Genomic DNA, 23,859 nt, shown 5'->3' on the forward strand with positions numbered 1-23,859 from the left:
AATTATGGCGTGCCTTTGCGTATTTAACGCACGAATAAACGTCGACGAACGGAAGAACGGCGGCGAAAAAACGTTGGCTGAATTTTTCTTGCAATATTCCAAACTTTCGTCTTGATAATTTGAGTGCGCCGTGGAGTTTAAGTGAGAAAGGAGTCTTGGTGATTTGATTATAGTGTGGGGCGTGGGTTAGAAGGATTATGGGGTGAGTTTTTAGTTTAAAAAAATTCTTAGAATCCTAATTAAACTCTAATCGCTAGCTTAGGCCCATTAACCATATTAATTAGGCCCAATTAGCCCATTAGTGTTTAATTAATATATAAAGATTAATTTTGTTAATAAAGTTTGTGAATTTATCAGGCGGATTGCCAAAACGTTCATATTTTTGTTGAGAAACCAACACCGATAAAAATTACGTCCCGGCGTATAAAATCACCTCAAAACTCCGTATTTTAAAAAATAAGAAAAAGCATCACCCATAATTTAAATAATTAAAAACAATTAACCAATGAAAACATTTTCTATTTTTCAGTCCTCGGTCTCCGTTCCTCGATCGCAACTCGAATAACCTTTAAAAAAAATTACATTTTTAATGCAACAATGTAGAAAAGTATATTTTAAATATGCAAATTTGTACATCATAATTAATTCATGGAATTAAAACATTTAATTAAAATTCAAGAGAATTTAATAACTTGCGTGCATGTGGTTCGCGTGGACTTTTAAATTTTCGGGGCATTACAAGTCATGAGCTTAGGGGGAATGAAATACTCTTTAGTAGTCGTGGATGAATATTCAAGATTTACTTGGGTTATTTTTCTCAAAACCAAAGACCAAACTGCTGCACAACTGATTAAACTTTTCAAAAGAATTTTAAATGAAAAATCAGTTGGAATTGATCGAATAAGGTCTGATCGAGGGACTGAATTCATCAATCAAAATCTTTCACTATTTTTAGAAAATACTGGGATCAAACATGAGCTCTCAGCAACAAGAACTCCTGAGCAAAATGGAGTAGCTGAGAGAAAAAATCGGACTCTTAAAGAAGCTGCTAGAACAATGCTTGCTGATTTTTGTAAAGTGTGGTTTTCTATTTCAAAATATTCGGCTGCAGATGTTTTATTCTTGATAATGGCAAAAATCATTTAAAAGCTTTTAATGATAAATCTGCAGAGGGAATATTTCTGGGTTATTCTTCAGTTAGTAAAACTTACAGAGTTTTTAACAAATGCACTTTGAATGTAGAAGAATCTATTCATGTTGTATTTGATGAATCTATGCTAACTGATAAGCCAACTGATCTAGTTGAGCTAGTTGATCGCCTTACAAATATTAGTTTAGAGGATGATAATGAAGAAGAGAATCACATTAATCAAAATATCCTTCAAACACCAGAACCAGAAGTGCTAGATCAATCAGTTGAACAGGAAATTGTTACTGATAATCAGTTGGTGCAGCAAAATGAAAATACTCAGTTACCAACTAATACAGCACCAACTGAAATTAAAAAAAATATACAGTTGCTAGCTGAGGCACATGATGAAATGGACGCAACAAATGCTGAGTACCGATGGAAGAAATCACACCCTCCAGAACTGGTGATAGGTAATCCATCTGATCCGGTAAGAAATCGAAATCAAATGTTGAATTTTTTTATTCATACAGCTTTCGTTTCACAACTGGAACCTAAGAAAACTTATGAAGCTCTTGCTGATCCAAACTGGATAAATGCCATGCAAGAAGAGCTAAATCAGTTTACCCATAACAATGTCTGGAACTTAGTTCCAAGACCAATTTCTAAAACTATTATAGGTACAAAATGGGTATACAGAAACAAACTGAACGAAGATGGTTCAGTTGTACGCAACAAAGCAAGGCTTGTAGCACAATGATATAGGCAAGAAGAAGGAATATATTACGATGAAACTTATGCACAAGTTGCAAGACTTGAAGCAATCAGAATGTTCCTTGCCTATGCATCTTTCAAGAACTTTTAAGTCTACAAGATGGACGTAAAAATTGCATTTCTGAATGGTCAGTTGCATGAAGAAGTATATGTTGAACAACCACCAGGTTTTATCAATCACTCTTTTCCTGATCATGTTTATCATTTGAACAAAGCCTTATATGGTCTTAAATAAGCTCCAAGAGCTTGGTATGAAGCTCTTTCTAAATTCCTAACTGATCATGATTTTACTGTTGGATCAATTGATAAGACCCTATTCAAATTTTCAAAGAATGATCACATTTTACTTGTTCAAATATATGTTGATGATATTATTTTTGGGTCAACTAACCCCAAATTATGTGAGAAATTTGTTAAGTTAATGCAGGAAAAATTCGAGATGAATATGATTGGTGAACTGACATTTTTCCTCGGTATGCAAGTAAAGCAATTGAAAACTGGTACTTTTATCAGTCAGACCAAATATACGAAGGAATTGCTTAAGAAATTTTGCATGAAACATGTTCAGCTGCAAGTACTCCCACGAGCTCTTTAATCAAACTAGACAATGATTAAAGGGGAATATCAGTTGAGACGACACTTTACAGAGGTTTAATATGTTCATTATTGTACCTAACTACTAGTCGTCCTGATATAGTCTTTGTTGTTTGTATGTGTGCTAGATTTCAAGCAGATCCTAAGCAATCGCATTTTACTGCTGCCAAACGTATTTTAAAATATCTTAAAGGTACACAAAATGTGTGCTTTTTGGTATGCTAAGGACTATTCTTTCAATTTACTTGGATATTCAGATGCAGATTATGCAGGATGTAATCTAGATCGTAAAATCAGCAGTGGATCATGTCAGTTTCTAGGAGACAGACTGATTTCATGGTTCAGCAAGAAGCAAACATCCATAGCAACTTCCACAACTGAAGCAGAATACCTTGCTGTTGGAAGCTGCCGTGCCTAGCTGCTCTGGATAAGCAATAACATACAATCCGGTTATTCACTCTAGGACCAAAAATATCGATGTCAGGCATCATTTTAAAAGAGATCATGCTATGAAGAAAGCAATAAGGCTGGAATACATACCTACTGAACAACAAGCAACTGATATCTTCCCAAAACCTCTAGTATAGACTAAGTTTTCTCATTTTCGAAATATTTTTGGTTTAATTGATTTGTCTTAATTATATTAATGATAATATTGTTATTTCAGTTGTTATTAATATTTGTTCAGTTAGTCATATATCAATAGGGGTGTCAATCGGGTCGGGTGGGTCGGGATTAATCTGTTGGATCCACCAAATTTTAAATGGATAACCCGATCTACTTCCGATTACGTTATCTCGAGAAATCCAACCAGACGAATGAGATTCTGAGACGTGGCAGATAAGATTGATTCAGATTTTTAAAATAGTCCGGATGCAGCCTATAAATGGAAGCCGAATTCTTTTGTTTCCTACACCGCATCCTTTAGAATGAGAGAGTTCTAGTCTTTTACCTTAGGTTTTCTAGCCAGTTTCTAGGGCACTTTGGTGTCGGGAAGTTTCAGAGCTAGTGTCGACTCGAGGGGGGGTCGGTGAACTGAGATCGAGACATCATCAGCGGGCTGACAACGGACGCAGGTATAATCCTAAAGCCTTTAGAAAGAACTTTGTAGCATGTTTGGTAATTCAGAATCTGGTTTGATAGTGATTTCATATTGTTGGTATTGTCTAAGTTAAGGGCTTTCTGTCAGATTATTTTAGTGAGGTACGTGATGTACTGACTGAGATATCCAAGCATAGTATACACACTTATATGCTGCATATTTATGTGTTGCATTATACATGTTTTACTGCTTTGGCATATTATGCATGACATATCATGTTGAGCCTGATATCTTTTGAGATATACCTCATTTGTTGGGGCCGCTCAGCCCTATTCTGTATTGTAGACGATGGGGCATCGAGAGCTACAGTGTCCGACATGACCCGCGGGCTCTGATGACCTAGACATTGTAGGTCCACGTCTTGATGATGAGTGTGGGAGCCAAAACATGCCTATGACAGATCAGAAACTACACACTCAGGCGCCTCTAGACTGAGCATGAGATTCTTGACTTGATCCTTGATATCCGAGCATATTGCATTTCGCATGCATCATATCAGTTTGTATACTCGTGCATTCTCGAATTGGGCGATTGTCACTCACGTACTTGTTTTCATCTTGGGCACTCCATTCCACGGGACAGTTCTTAGGTTGGACGGTTCGGAAGATCGGGGCAGTGGCTAGAGCAGTTGAGTTTTCGGTGGTGATCCAGAGAAGGTTTTATGTGGTTGATCGTTTTATTTTTAGAATTATGTTTTCGATATGGTTGTATTAATGTTTAAGACTACTGTTGTTTGTTCTGTTTTCATTTGGGTTGTAAGATGATTAAGTTATTTGGTTTCCACTATTTAATTGTTGCTATTAAGTTTTAATGTTGCATGCTTATTAGTCTGTTTAGTAGTGGCTCGGGTAAGGGCGCTACATTTGGTGGTATCAGAGCTTTCGAAGATTTTTGGGACAATGGTAATTCTGTTTTGAGGATTTAGAAGTTGATTTTGGTTTCCTTTCAGATGTCAGGAGATGGAAGCAGTCACGGAAGTATGGGACATGGTCGTTATGGCAACGATGAGGCTGGCCGAGAACATCGTCGTAGAGATCGTGACGGAAGGCGTCACCGAGATCATGATGAAAGGAGACGTAGGAACCGTGTCAACATTATGGATTTCATGAAGATTGGACCTCCACCGTTGACTGGAGAAAAGAATGCTGATGTTGCTGAAGCTTGGGTCGATATCATGGAGCAGTGTTTTCGAGTGCTGAACTATGACGAGGACGAGAAGATGGATGTAGCTGAATTCATGATCCAAGGAAAAGCTCGGAAATGGTGGAAACCTGTTTCTGCCATTCTAGTTCAGCATCATGGGCGGATTCGCTGGGAACATTTCCATCAGGCTTTCATCAATCATCACTTTCCGCCAGCTCTTCGTCAGGCGAAAGAGATGAAACTGTGGACCATTAAGCAAGGAGATTCGATCATTGAGGATTATCAAAAGCGTTTTACGGATCTGTTGTCGTACGCTCCTCACATTAGTGAGAATTTTGCAGCAAAATATTCTCACTTTTTGAATGGTTTGAACCAGGAGATTTTTTATCGGGTTTCAGTCTGTGAAGATCCTACTTCGTACGAAGGATTAGTGAATCGTTGTCGTCAAGCAGAGATAAGTATTGCTAGGAGGAAGGCTATGCAAACTAGCAAAAGTTCTAGTTCGTTGGGACCGAGAGGTCAGTCTTTCAAGAAGTCTGCATCTTCTTCTTCTTCCGGTTCTGGATGGGTGTACAGCTTTGGTAGGAAAAAACTGCAATGTGGCCACTGCGGAGGAAATCACCGGACGGAAAATTGCTGAAAAGTAACAGGTGCTTGTTTCAATTGTGGTGTTTTTGGTCACATGAAGAGGGATTGGCCTAATTTGGAGAATCACAGTGTAAGCAGAGGTTCTATGGCAGGGTCTTACAGTGGAAAACAGTCTGAGGCCACTGTGCAACAGAAAGTTTTTCCTACTCAAGGTTCTTGTCGTGGTGGAATATCACAAGGATCTCAGCAACGCCCACGAGTTCAGGGGCAAGTGTTTGCCCTAAACCAAGAACAAGCTGAGGAGCAAAATGAGAGAGTCGTTGCAGGTAATTTTGTTTTATGTGGTATTCCTGCATATGTATTAATTGACACTGGGGCATCTCATTCATTCATAGCATCAATGTTTGTTAAGAAGCATAAACTACCCTACGTGTCATTAGATGTTTTGATGTCGGTGTCTACACCGATGGGACAAGAGGTTTTAGCTAAGCGACTTGTAGTAAACTGTATGTTAGAGTTTGAGGGAAAATACTTGTCCACCTATTTGATGATATTGGCTATGAAAGATTTCAATTGTATTATGGGAATCAACCTATTGACTAAGCAGAGAGCGACGGTAGATTGTTATCAACGTCTCGTTCAGTTTCGTCCAGAAAGAGACGAGAATTGGTTTTTATTCGGTGAGGGAGCTCGACCTCCAATGCCAGTAGTGTCTGCTTTAAAGGCACAACGGGGTTTAGCGAAAGGAGGAGAAGGATACCTTATTTATGTTGTTGACGTATCGAAGGATGTGATCAACGTGAAGAACATTCCAGTTGTCGATGAATTTCCTGATGTTTTCCCCAATGACATTCCTGGATTTCCTCCGGAGAGGGAAGTGGAAGCGGAGTTAGAGTTGGTACCAGGAACCGCACCTATCTCAAGAGCGCCTTATAGATTGGCACCAACGGAGATGAAAGAGTTGAAGCAACAGTTACAAGATCTTCTTGACAAGGGGTACATTAGACCCAGTGTGTCTCCTTGGGGAGCACCAGTGTTGTTCGTTAAAAAGAAGGATGGATCTATGCGGCTTTGCATAGATTATCGACAGTTGAACCGAGTAACAGTCAAGAATAAATACCCGTTACCACGGATTGATGACTTATTTGATCAACTGCAAGGAACTTCAGTGTACTCGAAGATCGATTTACGGTCTGGGTATCATCAACTTCGAGTTCATCAACGTGATATCCCTAAGACTGCATTTCGAACAAGGTATGGGCATTACGAGTTTCTAGTGATGCCGTTTGGTTTGACGAATGCTCCAGCAGTATTTATGGATTTGATGAACCGGGTATTCCAGGAGTATCTTGACAAGTTTGTCATTGTCTTTATTGATGACATACTGGTATACTCTCGTAGCCTTGAAGAGCATGCACAACATTTAAGGATTGTGTTGCTAACCTTAAAGAATCACCAACTGTATGCTAAGTTGAACAAGTGCGAGTTTTGGCTCGACAGAGTTGTCTTCTTAGGACATGTTATATCCAAAGATGGGATATCAGTGGATCCTATCAAGATCGAAGCAGTGTTGAGTTGGGCACGACCGGAATCAGCTCAAGAGATAAGAAGTTATCTAGGTTTGGCAGGATATTACTGGAGATTTATCTCAGGATTTGCTCATATTGCCAAACCATTGACACAGCTGACGTGTAAGAATGTGCAGTTCGAATGGACACATGATTGTGAAAATAGTTTCAATGAATTGCGTCAAGGTTTGACAACTGCACCAGTTTTAGCTCTTCCATCTGGATCAGGAGGGTACATTGTGTACACTGATGCATCACTTCAAGGACTTGGGTGTGTTTTAACTCAGAATGGTCATGTGATTGCATATGAATCCAGACAGTTGAAAAAGCATGAAGAGAATTATCCAGTTCATGATCTGGAATTAGCAGCGATTGTGTTTGCTTTGAAGATTTGGCGACATTATCTCTACGGAGAGAGATTTGAGATTTTTACAGATCACAAGAGTTTGAAGTATATCTTCACTCAAGAAAAGTTGAATATGCGCCAAAGAAGATGGATGGATTTGTTAAAGTATTATGATTGCGAAATCAAGTTTCATCCAAGATCAGCGAATCTTACAGCTGATGCTCTTAGTCGCAAGGTGAGATTATCTGCACTTCAGACAAGTTTCATATCAAGTGTAATAAAAGATTGTTGTTCTCTGGGATTTCACTTCCGTCATAAGAAAAGAATGGAACACATTCGAGTAACGAGAATTTTATCTGAACCGAAGTTGTATGCCAAAATCAGAGGAGATCAGTTTTCTGACCCGAAAGTGAAAAAGTTAGCAAGGTTAGCTAATGGAGACAACACATCTGGTTTTGCGTTCCAAACAGATGAAACCTTGTGTCTGTCAGGAAGAATCGTAGTTCCAAAAAATTCTGAATTAAGAGACGAGATTTTATCTCAAGCCCATAGGAGCAAGTTGAGTATCCACCCTGGAAGCATGAAAATGTATAAGGATTTGAAGACAAGGTTTTGGTCGAAAGGTATGAAGAAAAGTGTTTACCAGTTTGTAGCCAAGTGTTTGGTTTGTCAGCAAGTGAAAGCTGAGCATCGACGACCAGGAGGATTACTTCAGAATCTCCCTATCCCTGAGTGGAAGTGGGAGCATGTGACGATGGATTTTGTCACCCACTTGCTGTTGTCTTCTAAGAATTGCGATGCCATTTGGGTTATTGTGGACCGACTGACTAAGTCAGCACATTTCATTATGTATAGTCGGGAATATAGTTTCGATCGCATGGCAAGACTATACATCCAAGAGATTCTTAAATATCATGGTGTGCCAACAAGTATAGTCAGTGACAGAGATCCATGCTTTACCTCAAGGTTCTGGGGAATTTTTCAAAAATCATTGGGAACGACATTGAGTTTGAGTACAGCCTATCATCTAGAGACCGATGGTCAGTCTGAGAGGACTATTCAGACACTCGAGGACATGTTGCGTGCTTGTGCTTTGGATTTTGGACCAGCATGGCATGATCATCTGCCGCTTGTGGAGTTTGCATATAACAATAGCTACCACAACAGCATTGGTATGGCTCCATTTGAAGCATTATATGGGAGACGTTGTCGTACTCCATTGTTTTGGGACGAAGTAGGAGAACGACAAGTGCAAGGACCTGAATTAGTGCAACAAGCGATTGACGTAGTGGAATTGATTAAGAAGAGAATTAAAGCTGCACAAGATCGTCAATCGAGTTACGCGAATACCAAGCGTAGACCTCTACAGTTTCAGTCAGGGCAAAAAATTTTCCTTAAAGTTTCACCATTTCGCAGGGTGATGAGATTTGGACTCAAGAGAATTACCCCCAAGATTCATTGGACCTTTTGAGATCATGGAATATGTTGGAAATTTGGCATATCGATTGACTTTGCCGCCGTATCTGTCCAGCATTCATAATGTCTTTCATGTATCTTTGCTACAATGGTATGTAGCAGATGAATCGCACGTTCTTGGTCCGCCAGATGTTCAACTTGAAGAAGACTTGACTTATTTCGAGCAGCCACTTTTAATCCTGGGTAGGAAAGAGAAAAAGCTCAGAAACAAGACCATTCCACTTGTTCTAGTGCAATGGCAACGCCGAGGTACTGCAGATACAACTTGGGAATTGAAGAGTCGTAGGCGCTCAGAGTATCCACATTTGTTTTGAGTTGTATTTTATTAAGTTGTTTTGTACTTCAGTTCTGATTTCGGGGACGAAATCTTTTTAAAGAGGGGAGGATGTAATGACCCAAATTCTTATTTTGAATGAAATATTAATTAAGAGATAATTAAAGAGTTGTTAATTAAGTATTATTAACGAATTGATAATTTGGGATTAGTCTGTTGGATCCACCGAATTTTAAATGGATAACCCGATCTACTTCCGATTACGTTATCTCGAGAAATCCAACCAGACGAATGAGATTCTGACATGTGGCAGATAAGATTGATTCGGATTTTTGAAATAGTCCGGATGCAGCCTATAAATGAAAACCGAATTCGTTTGTTTATCACACCGCATCCTTCAGAGAGAGAGTTCTAGTCTTTTACCTTAGGTTTTCTAGCCAGTTTCTAGGGCACTTTGATGTCGGGAAGTTTCGGAGCTAGTGTCGACTCGAGGGGGGGTCGGTGAACTGAGTTCGATACATCATCAGCGGGCTGACAACGGACGCAGGTATAATCCTAAAGCCTTTAGGAAGAACTTTGTAGCATGTTTGGTAATTCGGAATCTGGTTTGATAGTGATTTCATGTTTTGGTATTGTCTAGGTTAAGAGCTTTCTGTCAGATTGTTTTAGTGAGGTACGTGATGTACTGACTGAGATATCCAAGCGTAGTATACACACTTATATGCTGCATATTTATGTGTTGCATTATATATGTTTTACTGCTTTGGCATATTATGCATGACATATCATGTTGAGCCTGATATCTTTTGAGATATAACTTGTTTGTTGGGGCCGCTCAGCCCTATTCTATATTGTGGACGATGGGGCATCGAGAGCTACAGTGTCTGACGGGACCCGCGGGCTCTGATAACCTGGACATTGTAGGTCCACGCCTTGATGATGAGTGTGAGAGCCAAAACATGCCTAGGGCAGATCAGAGACTACACACTCAGGCGCCTCTAGACTGAGCATGAGATTCTTGACTAGATCCTTGATATCCGAGCATATTGCATTTCACATGCATCATATCAGCTTGTATACTCCTACATTCTCGTATTGGGCGATTGTCGCTCACGTCCTTGTTTTCATCTTGGGCACCTCATTACACGGGGCAGGTCTTAGGTTGGACGGTTCGGACGACCAGGGCAGTGGCTAGAGCAGTTAAGTTTTTGGTGGTGATCTAGAGGAGCATTTATGTGGTTCATCGTTTTATTGTTTAGAATTATGTTTTCTATATGGTTGTATTAATGTTTAAGACTGCTGTTGTATGTTCTGTTTTCATTTGGATTGTAAGATGATTAAGTTATTTGGTTTCCGCTGTTTAATTGTTGTTATTAAGTTTTAATGTTGCATGCTTATTAGTCTGTTTAGTAGTGGCTCGGGTAAGGGCGCTACACATATTAACAAATTTCCGATTTAAATTTGAAAGTTTAATTGTAGAAAATTAAAAGTTTATTTACTAAATCAAATAAACAATTGTTAAAAAAATAAAAAATATAAAAAATAAATATAATTGATGAAAATTTATCATATAAATATACAATAAATTTTGTTCAAATATACAATATATAAAAATGTAGATAATATTTTTTTAAAAACAAAGTTTTGGGTCAACCCGCGACACAACCCGAACTCGAAAAACCCCATTTTTTGTGTTGAGTCGTGTTGGGTTGACGGGTCGTGTTGCATTTTGCCACCTCTATATATCAATTAATAACTATTTAGTTAGTCATATATCAGTTAAATAAATATTCAGTTATTCATTATTATTTAGTTAACTGTTTGTCAACTGATATCAGTTCATAATGGAGAAAAGAAAAGAGCAATGAATGGAATATTTTATTGATAAAATCTCATTCAGTTCCCTTTCAGTGCATCTTGCCGAAGGGAAAACCAGTTAGACAATTCATGACAATTAATTCTTCTAAAGCTTTCTGAAGAAGAGATCTTTTCCATCACATTCCATTCTTTCAAAAGCATCAGATGGATAAGACATTCAACAGTGACAAGATCAGAAGTTATGGACGACTTCAAGACGTCTCTTATACTTTCTTATAGTTGCTCTCTGCTTGTCAGTAGCAACTAATCCATCACATTGAATGGTCTGGAGCTCGTGTGCTTTGGTCCAAGTGGACATAACATTTAACCAGACGAGTTCTTCGATTGTGTTCTTCAAACTTTCCAAACAGCGGAGTGTTGATGCAGACACAGGGACAATGGCTTAAATTGTGCCCTGGTTCGAACCAACATCCGAAGAATATAACCCTTTGCGCTGGTACGGGAATTAACTGCGCCCCACCACACCGCGACTGCAAAAGTTTTTATTTCATTATTTTAAAGGCTTATTCTAGAAAGAAACTTTAAGATCGATATCTTTTAATATTTTAATGATGTAAAACACGAAATTTATCAGGTTTTATTATATCATTGAGTTTTTCTATCTGCAAAAATCCACTTTAAAATTTTGTTGAATTGAGGGAGTGACTTTTTCTAAATTGCTTTTGTGTTTCTTGTTCTTGAATAATCATATCATTTGGATAAGAGCAATGTTCATTTTAATTTTAGTAAGTATCATCATTATAATTATCAATTTTTGTTGTTCTTCGTTCACTGTTTCTTGTGTAGCAAAAATTTTGTTTAAAAAAAATCTTTTTTATCGTTTTTCTTTGTTTGTAAATCTTGCGATTCTCAAATATTCTTGAGTCATTCTTCGTTTTTCTTATTGTGAAAGTTTGTCAAAAAAATTAGGTTTTTTATGAAAAATATGAGAGATCGAACATACAAAAAAAATATATAGAAATTTCAAAATTTAATGTTATTATTTTGCCATTGAAATTGTTCTTTTCTTCTTGTTGAATCAATATTGAAGTCTGTGACAAAAAATTTTCATATTCTTTGCTTTTGTGCAGTTAAAGTGAGACAGTTACAAGTGTCCACGATTTGAACATGTTAGTTTAATACATAAAAATACAAAGCTTAAGTGCACTTTAGAGAGAAATCTCAAATTTCAGTGAAATACTTGAGTGCGAATGTTTCTTTATTTGACTGAGGGATGACATATTTAAAATCAATTTTAAAAGAAAAGGCTCCCCCTCAAAAACTGAATTTAAAAAACGGGTTAAAAACATTTTTAAAACATTTTTCAGTTGGAGGGAAAGGAAAATATTAAAAATATAATCAGTCACGCGATTTTAAAATATTTTCAGCAGTTAAGGTTACACAAAAACTGGAAATATCAGTTCAGTTATATTTAAACTAACTGGATAACACGATGTTTATTTAATCAAATAAACTTCCCTTGTATTATAATCAAGCGCATCTGTTATGTAAGGGAAAAATGCTATTACACTTAGCTGAATTTTAAACAACATCAGTTATCAATCAGTTTACATATAGTAGAACTAAATGTACCAACTACTCGTCGCCTTGAATGCTTGATATACTACATAGTCTTGAATTTCTTTGCAGATGAACAGCTAGCTGCTATGAACTTGACTTCTGTGCTGGCTAACTGGTCTAGCTAATGCAAACTGAACTCAACTGATTGCTGAACTGCATTGATCATATCTTCTGATCTGATATGGAAGTTAAGCGGCGGCATACTGCTGATGATTAACCTCCTAATAATCCAACATTTCACCTGTTAGTTGGGCTTCATCTGCTAATCAGTTGAACTGGTAGGTTGGCAACTGAAGTCTTCTCCACAGATGAGTTTTGCTGTTCTTCTGTTAGTTGAACTCAAAACCCTGCAAGCTGCTAAAACAGCAAAATTGCGGGGTCGAGTGAAGTGGCTACGATGTTACTTGCAGAGCCAATCCACTCTTCTCCAAAAAACGCATGATATATAAAATTTTTAAAAGGGTTTTGAAAACCATTTTAAATACCATCTTAAAATACATTTTCAGATATCAATTTTCAAATGTCCTTCTTAGAAAAACTTGCTCTGATACCAATTGACGGATCGTGTGCTCGACACCTTAGGGGTGCTTTCAACACAATAAATCAATGAGCTGCAATATCTCGTGTTCTAAGAATGTATACATAGATGAATTAGATCAAGTTTGGTATAAAACCAAGCGGAAAACACTTGAAATGATCATTCGTTAACAAAACTGATATCTTTTATATACTGTGCAACTAAATAGCTGAATTTACGGGAAAATTAGTTAGAGCTTATATCAGTTCAGTTATGGACAGAACTGAACTGATATCAACTAAACTGATCAAATCAGTTAAGAACAAAACAAGTAATTAATTATTTAAAGACACAGGATATGTTTATGGATGTTCGAAGATTTCAACTGCTCCTACACGTCATCCCTTCTACCTCCAACGATAGGATACACTAGAAGACTTAGATTTATACAACACGTTGTACAAATCCTACACAGCTTAGGACTTACCCACTGCCTAACTGAACTCCTAGTCTTGACTGAAGGAAGCATCTTCCAGCCATCACTTCTTTAACGTCTATGTGTCAAAGATTACATACACAAGTTTATTGTCTTTGTGCAAGACTGTAATTTGGGTGGTGGCGGTGTGTGTGTGTGTGTGAGAACTGAACAATGAACACTAACCGAAAGTTTTCTCACACACTGAGGGAAAATGAGCTTCAAATCTAAGCTGATATAACTTTGAAGTGTTCCCTCGACTAGGCTGATTGCTTCTTCAAAGCAGATATGCAATATGCGTGTCCTCTCTTCTTTTCTTGTGTTCTCTCTTTTAACCACACTGTGTATGTGTCGTCCTCACTGAGTCTTCACTGATCTTCTATTTATAGGCGCGAAGCTTGATCGTACAGTGAGACTCAATTATTGTATCCGTTGCATTTTGAATTCGTTTTTTGGAATCCATTCCGGAACTTTTGGCTTTAAGCTTCTGATGCAACGTCTCTTATTGTACCTTGATCGTACCATAGCTTTGTGCCTTTGCGCACAGCTGTAATCCATTAAGTAAGCTTGTCGTGATCTGTAACTGATTGCTCTTAACTGATGTTCTGAACTTGTTCTTCAAACTGATCAGCAATTTGTCTTAGAACTGATATAGTGAAATCAGTTGACTCTTCAGCAGAACTGATTTCACTGATTCAGTTTACCTGGTCAGTTGGTGTAATGCTCGAGATTTTTATCCTATTAATCTGAGATGATTTATCGATAAATTGATGTGATGATAGACGGACCAGTCCGAGGCATGAATGGATATCATGTATGAGTAAGAGGAAATTGAGGCCAGAGGTTCTGGCGCATATGTGCCGAAGTGGTGCGCGCATATGCGTCAGTTGTTCGGGAGCTGTATGTGTGAAACAGAACTTCTCGTGCATATGCGCGAGACAGGGCACGCATATGCGTGAGAGGCTGGATTTCAGAATGTTGATTCCAGAGATTGTGGCGCATGTGTGCCGAGAGGGTGCGCGCATATGCGCGAGCTGGTGACCTGACCAACTGCTGGGACAGAACTATTGGCGCATGTGCGCGGTGTTAGGGCGCGCATATGCGTGGCTGTTGAATATGCAAACGTCGAGACCAGAAGGTCTCGCACATATGCGCCGAGAGAGGTCGCGCATATGCGCGAGACGTGCAGACTAAAGATCGAGACACGTTTCTTTATCATGCAATTTGATATATGTAAACGTTTTTCCTCAGAATTCAGCAAACAAAAAAACGAGAAAGGGTCAGAAGAATTTTGTGAAAAATCCTTACGCCTTTTATTTGAGAAAATTGAAGTTTACGAAAGATCCGCCCTTCAGAATTTCAATCCGACTTCAGTATCGTGTTTCTATCGACGAGAGCTTCAACTAGACGTAAGTTTTATTGAATTTTGATATGGTTTAAAATTATGATATTGTCAGAATCGGATAGGATTGATATATGAGGTTCTTGAGATAGTAGGCATCGTAGAACCGAGAACAGATTGAAGAACAGATTGTTTATACATTTGTTATGATTTTTCAGAGATAGAATTGAGATTATTCAGATTTATGTGATTATGGATTATATTGGATATTGGTTATGATTTGTAATTGATATCTATTGTTATCTGAGTTGACGGGGATATCAATATTGTACCGTTATGCCGTCGATATTGAATTAGATTGAATAATGATCAGAGCAGATCTGAGTTGAGTTGAATATTTATATTGTGCCTATTCGATATGTCATTTCAGATGGATATTGACAGCTTAGAGTCGAGACGGTGACTGAGTCAGAAACCAACGAAAGAAAGGTATAAGTCAATGTGGTATTGGGAGATCGACACAAGTAGGATATACTTGTGTTTCCCTAAATCACATACTATTTGCTATTATTTGCATTGATTTGATTTGATAGGCTTGTTCTATTGATGTATAGAGAGCATGTGTTAGACGAATATTAGACGAGTGAGCTTGTGACAGAAGTACCTGATAGTGGCGGGATCGCCACGGGAACATTGCACGATGTCACAAGATAGTGTATTGGCGATAGTGCCACAGTCTGTGACGGATAGGTCAAGACACTGATGTTTGGTTATATCGACGTGGATAGAATCGGAGTTTCTTCTATTACTGTTGGTCGATATAGGAATACCAACGTCTGGAAACCGGACTCAGTCGTGGAATCACGAGTATGATTGATAGTTTGATATTAATTATGTTTCAGATTTTGATATATATCTGATATCTGCTTCATGATTTATATTAATTATATGATTGCATGTTTTGTAGATTTATACTGGGATTTATTCTCACCGGAGTTATCCGGCTGTTGTCGTGTTTGTATGTGTGCATGACAACAGGTGGGACAGGTTCAGGGTCGAGGAGATGAAGAGAGAGATCGTGATTAGAGTAGAGACTACGGACTTGATCTAAAATAGGGTTGAACACTTGATATTTAGTAGTTGAACCTTAGTTTGTAAATGATTGTATATAGTACAAGACTTGTACTTTACTTTTATACTGATATGTTTAGTAGAGTGATTCCATTACGTTCCGCATTTGATATTATATTTAAAAAAAAAAATTTAGACCCTGTTTATAATAATTGATTAATCAGTCCCAATGATGGTTAAGAACATGATTAGCGTCTGGGTCCCCACAGTTGGGCTTTTCATCAGTTGAACTCTTCATCAGCTGGCCGGGCTTCTGAAGCTCTTCTGTTGAACTTCCTATCAACTGGACATTCAGTTGAGCTGGCTGCGATGCATCAGTTGAACTAGTTCAGTTCGTTCGATCCGTTAGTTCTTTCAGTTAGCATCTCCTATAGCTTTAGTTTTTGATCGTAAACTGATCATTTCAATTTCAGCTATCTGCGCACTAAGTTAGGTTATTGGAAACAAAATAACAAGTTTTGTTAGCATCAAAATTAAGCAAAGATTGCGAATTTGAAAAGTCCCAACAATCTCCCCCTTTTTCATGCCCACAAAATTTGAATAGTTAAAGCGATAAAAACTTAAAACAAATAAAAGAAATTTCAGTTTGAGGGATGACATATTTGAAATTAGTTTTAAAAGAAAAAGCTCCGCATCAAAAACTGAATTTAAAAAACGGGTTAAAAACATTTTTAAAACATTTTTCAATTCGAGGGAAAAGAAAACTCCCCCTCAAGAACTGAATTAAAAACTCCACTTTAAAAATATAATCAGTCACGCGATTTTAAAATATTTTCAGCAGCATTTATCATTCAAGCAGTTAAGGTTACACAAAAACTGGAAATATCAGTTCAGTTATATTGAACCGAATTGATCATCTCTTCTGATCTGATATGGCAGTTAAGCGGCGGCATACTGCTGATGATTAACCTCCTAATCATCCAACATTTCAGCTGTTAGTTGGGCTTCATTTGCTAATCAGTTAAACTGGTAGGTTGACAACTGAAATCTTTTCTACAGATGAGTTTTTTTGTTCTTCTGTCAGTTGAACTCAAAACCCTGCAAGATGCTCAAACAGCAAAATTGAGTAGTCGAGTGAAGTGGCTACGATGTTACTTGTAGAGCCAATCCATTCTTCTCTAATAAACGCATGATATATAAAATTTTTAAAAGGGGTTTGAAAACCATTTTAAATACAATCTTAAAATACATTTTAAGATATCAATTTTCAAATGTCCTTCTTAAAACAACTTGCTCTGATATCAATTGACAGATCGGGTGCTCTGCAGCTTAGGGGGGCATTCAACCCAATAAATCAATTAGCTGCAATAGCTAGTACTCTAAGAATGTATACATCGATGAATTAGATCAAGTTTGGTATTAAACCAAGCGGAAAACACTTGAAATGATCCTTCGTTAAGGAAACTGATATGTCTTATATACTGTGCAACTGAATAGCTGAATTTACGGGAAAATCAGTTATAGATTATATCAGTTCAGTTATGGATAGAACTGAACTGATATAAACTAAACTGATCAAATCAGTTAAGAACAAAACAAGCAGTTAAACAGTTAAAAGACACATGATATGTTTATGGATGTTCGGAGTCTTCAACTGGTCCTACGTCACCCCTTCTACCTCCACGGGTAGGATACACTAGAAGACTTAAATTTATACAACACCTTGTACAAATCCTACACAGCTTAGGACTACTCACTGCCTAACTGAACTCATAGTCTAGACTTAAGGCAGCACCTTCCAGCCAACACTTCTTTAACGTCTATGTGTCAAAGAATACATACACAAGTTTATTGTCTTTGTGCAAGTCTGTAATTTGGGTGGTGGTGGTGTGTGCGTGTGTGAGAGAACTGAACAATGAACACTACCCAAAAGTGTGCTCACACACTGAGGGAAAATGAGCTTCTAATCTAAGCTGATATAACTTTGAAGTGTTCCCTCGACTGGGCTGATTGCTTCTTCAAAGCAGATATGCAATATGCGTGCCCTCTCTTCTATTCTTGTGTTCTCTCTTTTAACCACACTGTGTATGTGTTGTCCTCACTGAGTCTTCACTGATCTTCTATTTATAGGCGCGAAGCTTGATCGTACAGTGAGACTCAATTATTGTATTTGTTGCATTTTGAATTTGTTCCTTGGAATCAATTCGGAACTTTTGGCTTTGAGCTTCTGATGCAACGTTTCTTATTGTACCTTTATCGTACCATAGCTTTTGTACCTGTGCGCACAACTGTAATCCATTAAGTAAGCTTGTCGTGATCTGCAATTGATTGCTCCTAACTGATGTTCTGAACTTTTTCTTCAAACTGATCAGCATATGATCTTTGAACTGATCTAGTGAAATCAGTTGACTCTTCAGCTGAACTGATTTCACTGATTCAGTTTACCTGGTCAGCTGGGCTTTTCATCAGTTGAACTCTTCATCAGCTGGCCGGGCTTCTGAAGCTCTTCTACTGAGCTACCTATCAACTGGACATTCAGTTGAGCTGGTTGCGATGCATCAGTTGAACTGGTTCAGTTCGTTTGATCAGTTGGTTCTTTCAGTTAGCATCTCCTATAGCTTTAGTTTTGGCTCGTAAACTGATCATTTCAATTTCAGCTATCTGCACACTAAGGTAGGTTATTAGAAACAAAATAACAAGCTTTGTTAACATCAAAATTAAGCAAAGATTGCGAACTTGAAAAGTTCCAACAAATATATATAAGAAAGGTAACTAACCATGTAAGACTTGCAACTTAGGCTTTCCGTTCAAGAATCTGCAGATGTTGGCTCGAGCCAGGGTGCTGATTTGGGCGCTAGGGCATGTGAAGGCACACTAGGAAACAAGTAAATTCCTCCCTAGCGTCGGTCTTCCTGTCTCGGATGCTGGTTTGGGAGTTGCGCGCACTAGAGCGTGAGTAAATTCTGGCCTAGCATGAGTATTTCTTTCCTCTTCATCATTTAACACTTGAATAACGTTGAAATGACTTTCAAATTCTTTTCCATGCATGTCGAATCCTTCGAGTCTTTGAATCTTGCTTGTAGGAACTTTCTTTATTGATTATCATGAGTCCATGAAGTGCTTCTTTAAATCTCGTCATTCGTCCCGTTATGATTGGTCCTTCCGGCAACTCTAATGGATCAGATGCCATCTTTGGTGTTTGATTATTCATGATCACACCAATTTCGCAACTCGAATATTTGGTTGCTCTATAAGTATTCAAGAAATGTTTCCTTGGACTCCTTCAATCGATTGAAAGTGAATGAATTATGCTTGATTCTTCATCTTCAATCACCTTCAAGCTTGTATGATTAATACAACAATGCTCCTTGAAATGCTTTTCAGATATTAACATGCTATGCCTGTTTTGTTTCATATCAAGAAGAGAGTTCGAATGATTTTTTTTGGAATGACTATGAGAATTTGGGCGAAAATAAAATTTATTATTTTTTGTTGTTTCTACTATCATTTCTAGCAGGTACAATAACTGGAAAAAATTGAGAAGAAACTATGAGATGGCTCGAACCAAGAGCTTTCCAAGGTTCAAATGGAGGCAGTTGTTTTGTAAGGTCTAGGAAATTCGAGCTACGTAACATGACTGCATGCAATCTAGGGTTTTACTAAAATATTTGTTTAATTATTTTATTGCATGGATATGTGGTTTGGTTCATGGTTTATTTAAATTTTCATGCATTAGGACTTTAGATTGTATTTCGCGTTCGAACAAGGAATGAAGACCGTTGATATTTAGGAAAAATATTTTTATTAAATAATTATTTTTAATTAATTAATATATGGTCTAATCGAGTGAGATTTTCGAAAATAGGCATTGGTTGGATATTTTTACTCGCCGAGTCATATTTTTAACCGGTTTGCAAATTTTAGCGGTTCAGAGGACTTTTTAAGGGTTCGAGCAATATTTTCAAAAACGTACCTAAACGAAATATTTTTCGGGGCTGTTTTTGGGCTCGATGGGGTTATTTTATTCTTTAATGGGCCTAAAATCCTTTTTAGACCTCATTATTTTAAATTAAGGCTCATTATTACTTATTAATATACTTAAACCCTACCTTAGAAAACCCTAAACCTACCCTCACTATTTCGGCCCCCTATCCCTTTCAGCAACAGCCCCTTCGTGATTTTCCAGCAGCAAGCCATCGGTTTCCACAAATTTCTTCAAAGAAATCATTTATCGCATCTCTGGTGCTCGTCCTACGCGTAGATATTTAAGGTTTCGAGCATTTATTCGTAAAGGCACGCATAAATCCTTTATTCGCAAAGGCACGCCATAAATCCTTCTTTTCTCATCATTAATGCTAATTTACACTGATATGTGTGTGTTTGCATGAGGAGTGTTATATTTTATGTTGTATTGTTTGTGCATCGTTTTGTCACGAAATATGCATTTGTTGTCATGTAACTCAAGGTTTTTGTTGTTGTAATGAAAGGGACTGCCGAATTGGGGTGTTAGGGGACTACTTATGTTGAGATTGAAGGTGACAAGGTGCTGAAGTCGAGACTTGGTCGGTTTGGGTGAGGGCCGATCGGGTTGGGTTCGAAAGTCTAGGGTTTCCATGGCTAGATTGGGAGAAATAGCAAGCGCGATTGTGCATGGCCTGATTCCAACCATGGACCAAACCCTAATGGGTCCATGAGCAGCTTGTTGTGAGGGTAGAGGTGTCGCGAAAGGAGCAAGGTTAGGCAAGGCATTCCTTATCACGACCGATCCTTGTGCAAGCTTGGAGCTGTATGCGTTGTTAGGGATGGTCCTGTAGGGTTTCCACAATCTGATATTGGTCCTAGTTGGTGTTGGTTGAAGGCTGGTTCTAGTTTGTTAGGCCTAGGATCGAAGATGGAAGCCTAAGGTGAATTAGGGTTCGACTCTCCTTGTGCAGAAATTGTTCAGCAGCTGTTCGGTCGTGTTCGAGGGCTTTACGTGGTCTGATTTAGGTTTTTTAGGGGCTGGTAAGGTGTGTATGATGGGTGGTTAAAATTTGGGAAATTTCAGTTAAGTTTCGGGATGATTCACGTTAAACCGGGACCCCGGTCTAACTTTTAAAACGAATCGTATAAATTATGAAACGAGCATGATTTTACGTCTGGGAATTTATTTTAAATATATTTTGATGTGTTTTTAGAAGTTTGGTTAGCTTCGGGTCGAAATTTTTAGGTTCAGGGGTAAAATGGTCAATTAGGGTTTCAAGGAGCAAAATGGTCATTTTGCACCCGGTCGAGTTAGCAGTTCTGGCAGCGCCCTGATCACGAAATTACAAGTTTTTAATGCATATGCTATCATGAACATGACCTTTTATGGAATTATGAAAAATACGTTGCATGCTTGATTTTAAGAAAAATTTATGTATATGCATGATTTTTATTAGTGATGAATATGATGACATGCTTTGATGGATGGTAGTTGGTTGTAACTAATACGAATACAATAATACAATGACATGTAAGGCCAAGGTTCAGTGGATGGATAATATCGTCGCTGTTGTCCCCGCCACCGGGTACAGCGGTTATACGTAGATGGATCCATCGACTAATACGCTTATATGAAAGTCACAACTAATGAACGGAATTCAAATAAAGAAAATGAATACGTATATTCTGATATGTTGATACATGTTTTGGACACGTTATGCTTTGACACGATATGTTTCAGTTCATGCTTTTAAGATCATGAAATGTATGTTGATTACAATACATTTCACTGTTGCATGTTATGTATATGTACTTGGTATAACGATTTTGGTTTGTTGAGTCTTTAGACTCACTAGACGTGAATGATGCAGGTGAGCATATTGTGGAGGAGACTGGAGGTGTCGAAGACTGAGTAGTGGGGCTGGATGTGCGCACGCTAACCCGAGGACTATATTTTTCCGCACATTATGTTTATGAATTAGGAGGAACTATGAATATTTTTATATACTGTTTTTTTTACATGTTGTTGGTTTGACATGATTTTTGGCATATTTTTAACAGAAGTATTTTTACCAATATTGGAATCCTTTTATTTTAAAATGTGGTTTTTACAGCAGTTATTGCATGCATGCATTTAAATACATTTCCGAGATTTAGCTTACAAAAAAAATTTTATAGCAGTATTTAAAGTAGTAGACATTTCAGCTGGTATCAGAGCAAGGTTCCTGAATAGGGTTTTGCCACCATCAGCTTCAGCAGCTCAGTCTTTAAGCCTCAAGTCTGTAAGTTTAAATGTTTTTAATGCTTTCACATACATGTTTATATGATATATGATTTAAAGCAATTTACTGTATACGTTTAGTTGTTTACATGATTTAAGGATTAAATGTTTTAAAAACTAGATTAAATTGCATGATGGGTTACCTTTAGAATTTTGACTATATTCAGATGCTATACCTTCCAAACGCACCCCTAGCATTGATAGGCAGGATGATAATTCTGGAGGCGGTAGAGGCCTCCCACAACCACAATCACCAAGAGACGTAGCTATCCGAGACATTGAGGGTATTGCTAGATTGATGGAGTAGGTACAGCAGGCTCCCAGACCCCAGACAGACATCTATAAGCAGTTTAGACACCTCAACCGAAGCAGTTCGGAGGTACTACTGACTTTTTTGTAGCGGAGGGTTGGATACAGTCATTGGAGCTACACTTTCAGTATTTGGAGATGAGGGATGGCGATCGGCGAGCTATGATGTGGCCATCGGTTGTGCTTTTCAGGCGGAGCATGCCCTGGGGGATGTTGATATGGAGCTGCAGCGGAAGAAGCATCAGGCCCAACAGAGCTCGCAACCACAGAAGAAGCAGTTCACAGGGCCACAGAAGAATCAGGGGCAGCAGATGCCCCAGGGTTAGTTCAAGAAGCCCGGACAGCAGCGGCCACCACAGGCACCAAGGGCTCCTAAGCCGGAGGAAGGACAGTCGTGCAAGCCGTGCGACAGATTACACTTTGGCAGGTGTATGTGGGGAAACTTCAAGTGCTTTATATGTAAAGAGAGGGCCATAAAGCAGCTGACTGCCCTAGAAACAAGGGTCCCATGACTGGCAGGGCCTATGTGATGCATGCAGAGGACGCGGAGGCTGAGCCAGACTCTACACTGATCACCGGTAACCTTTACGTTAAAGATTCTTATTTACCGCCTCGATTGTATGAATTATTATATTGGTTGTGGGAATTATTTTTGGGATTGAGAACCTAGAATAAATTAGGTTGCATGTTCTAATAGGTGGACTTAAGGGTTGAATTGATGAAATTAAGAGCTTTAAGGACCAAAATGCAATAATCAAAATTACAAGGACCTAAATGCAAATTTTGAAAGTAGAGGAACTGTTTTTATTATGTCGAAAATTTTTGGACCAACGTAATACTTTTCGAGAATTTTAGGGTTTAAATTGACTAAATTCGACATTTCATGAAGACTAAATGCACTTTTCGAAATTTTAAAGGGCCAAATTTTTAAGAAGTCGAAATTTTAGAGGTCAATTTGTGATTTACAAAATTTTTGGGTCAAAATTTAAATTTTGATGGGACACTAGAAGTAAATCAGTGATTGTTCGAGGATTTTGGGTTAATTACTAATACAAAATCTCTTAAGTTTCAACACGGACAGATTTGAGGTATGTTTTATCACAGGAAGGATATATATTTCAGGTGTAGCCATGTATGCATTGCTAGATTCCGAAGCTACACATTCATTTATATCCGAGTCATTTGTCAAGCGACTAAGAATCATACCAGATGCTTTGGATTTTGGATTCAGAGTTTCAATTTCGTCTAGAGATCAGATGTTTACCTCGCAGATAGGGAAGAGATTGGAGCTTCGGTTATAGAAAAATATGGTGCAGGCAGATTTGATTGTGCTACCGTTGTCGGAGTTCGATATTAATTTGGGTATGGACTGGCTTTCTTCGAACGAAGCCGCTATAGATTTTCGATGGAGGTCAGTATCTGTCCAACCGCCCAGCAGTCATTTCTTGCATCTGTGCAAGGAAGCTCAT

General features: G+C 38.1%; 1 long non-coding RNA gene across 1 annotated transcript; it reads left to right on the forward strand.

Moving 5' to 3' along the window:
* Positions 1-3,267: 3,267 nt before the first annotated feature.
* LOC140991559 (uncharacterized) lies at positions 3,268-10,427 on the forward strand. Its single transcript, XR_012177929.1, has 3 exons — positions 3,268-3,573; positions 9,635-9,667; positions 10,149-10,427. It is a non-coding gene; the product is annotated as an uncharacterized lncRNA (long non-coding RNA).
* The last annotated feature ends 13,432 nt before the right edge of the window (positions 10,428-23,859 follow it).

This window comes from Primulina huaijiensis, chromosome 1 (genome assembly GCF_012295235.1).
Source record: "Primulina huaijiensis isolate GDHJ02 chromosome 1, ASM1229523v2, whole genome shotgun sequence".
Lineage (NCBI taxonomy): Eukaryota > Viridiplantae > Streptophyta > Magnoliopsida > Lamiales > Gesneriaceae > Primulina > Primulina huaijiensis.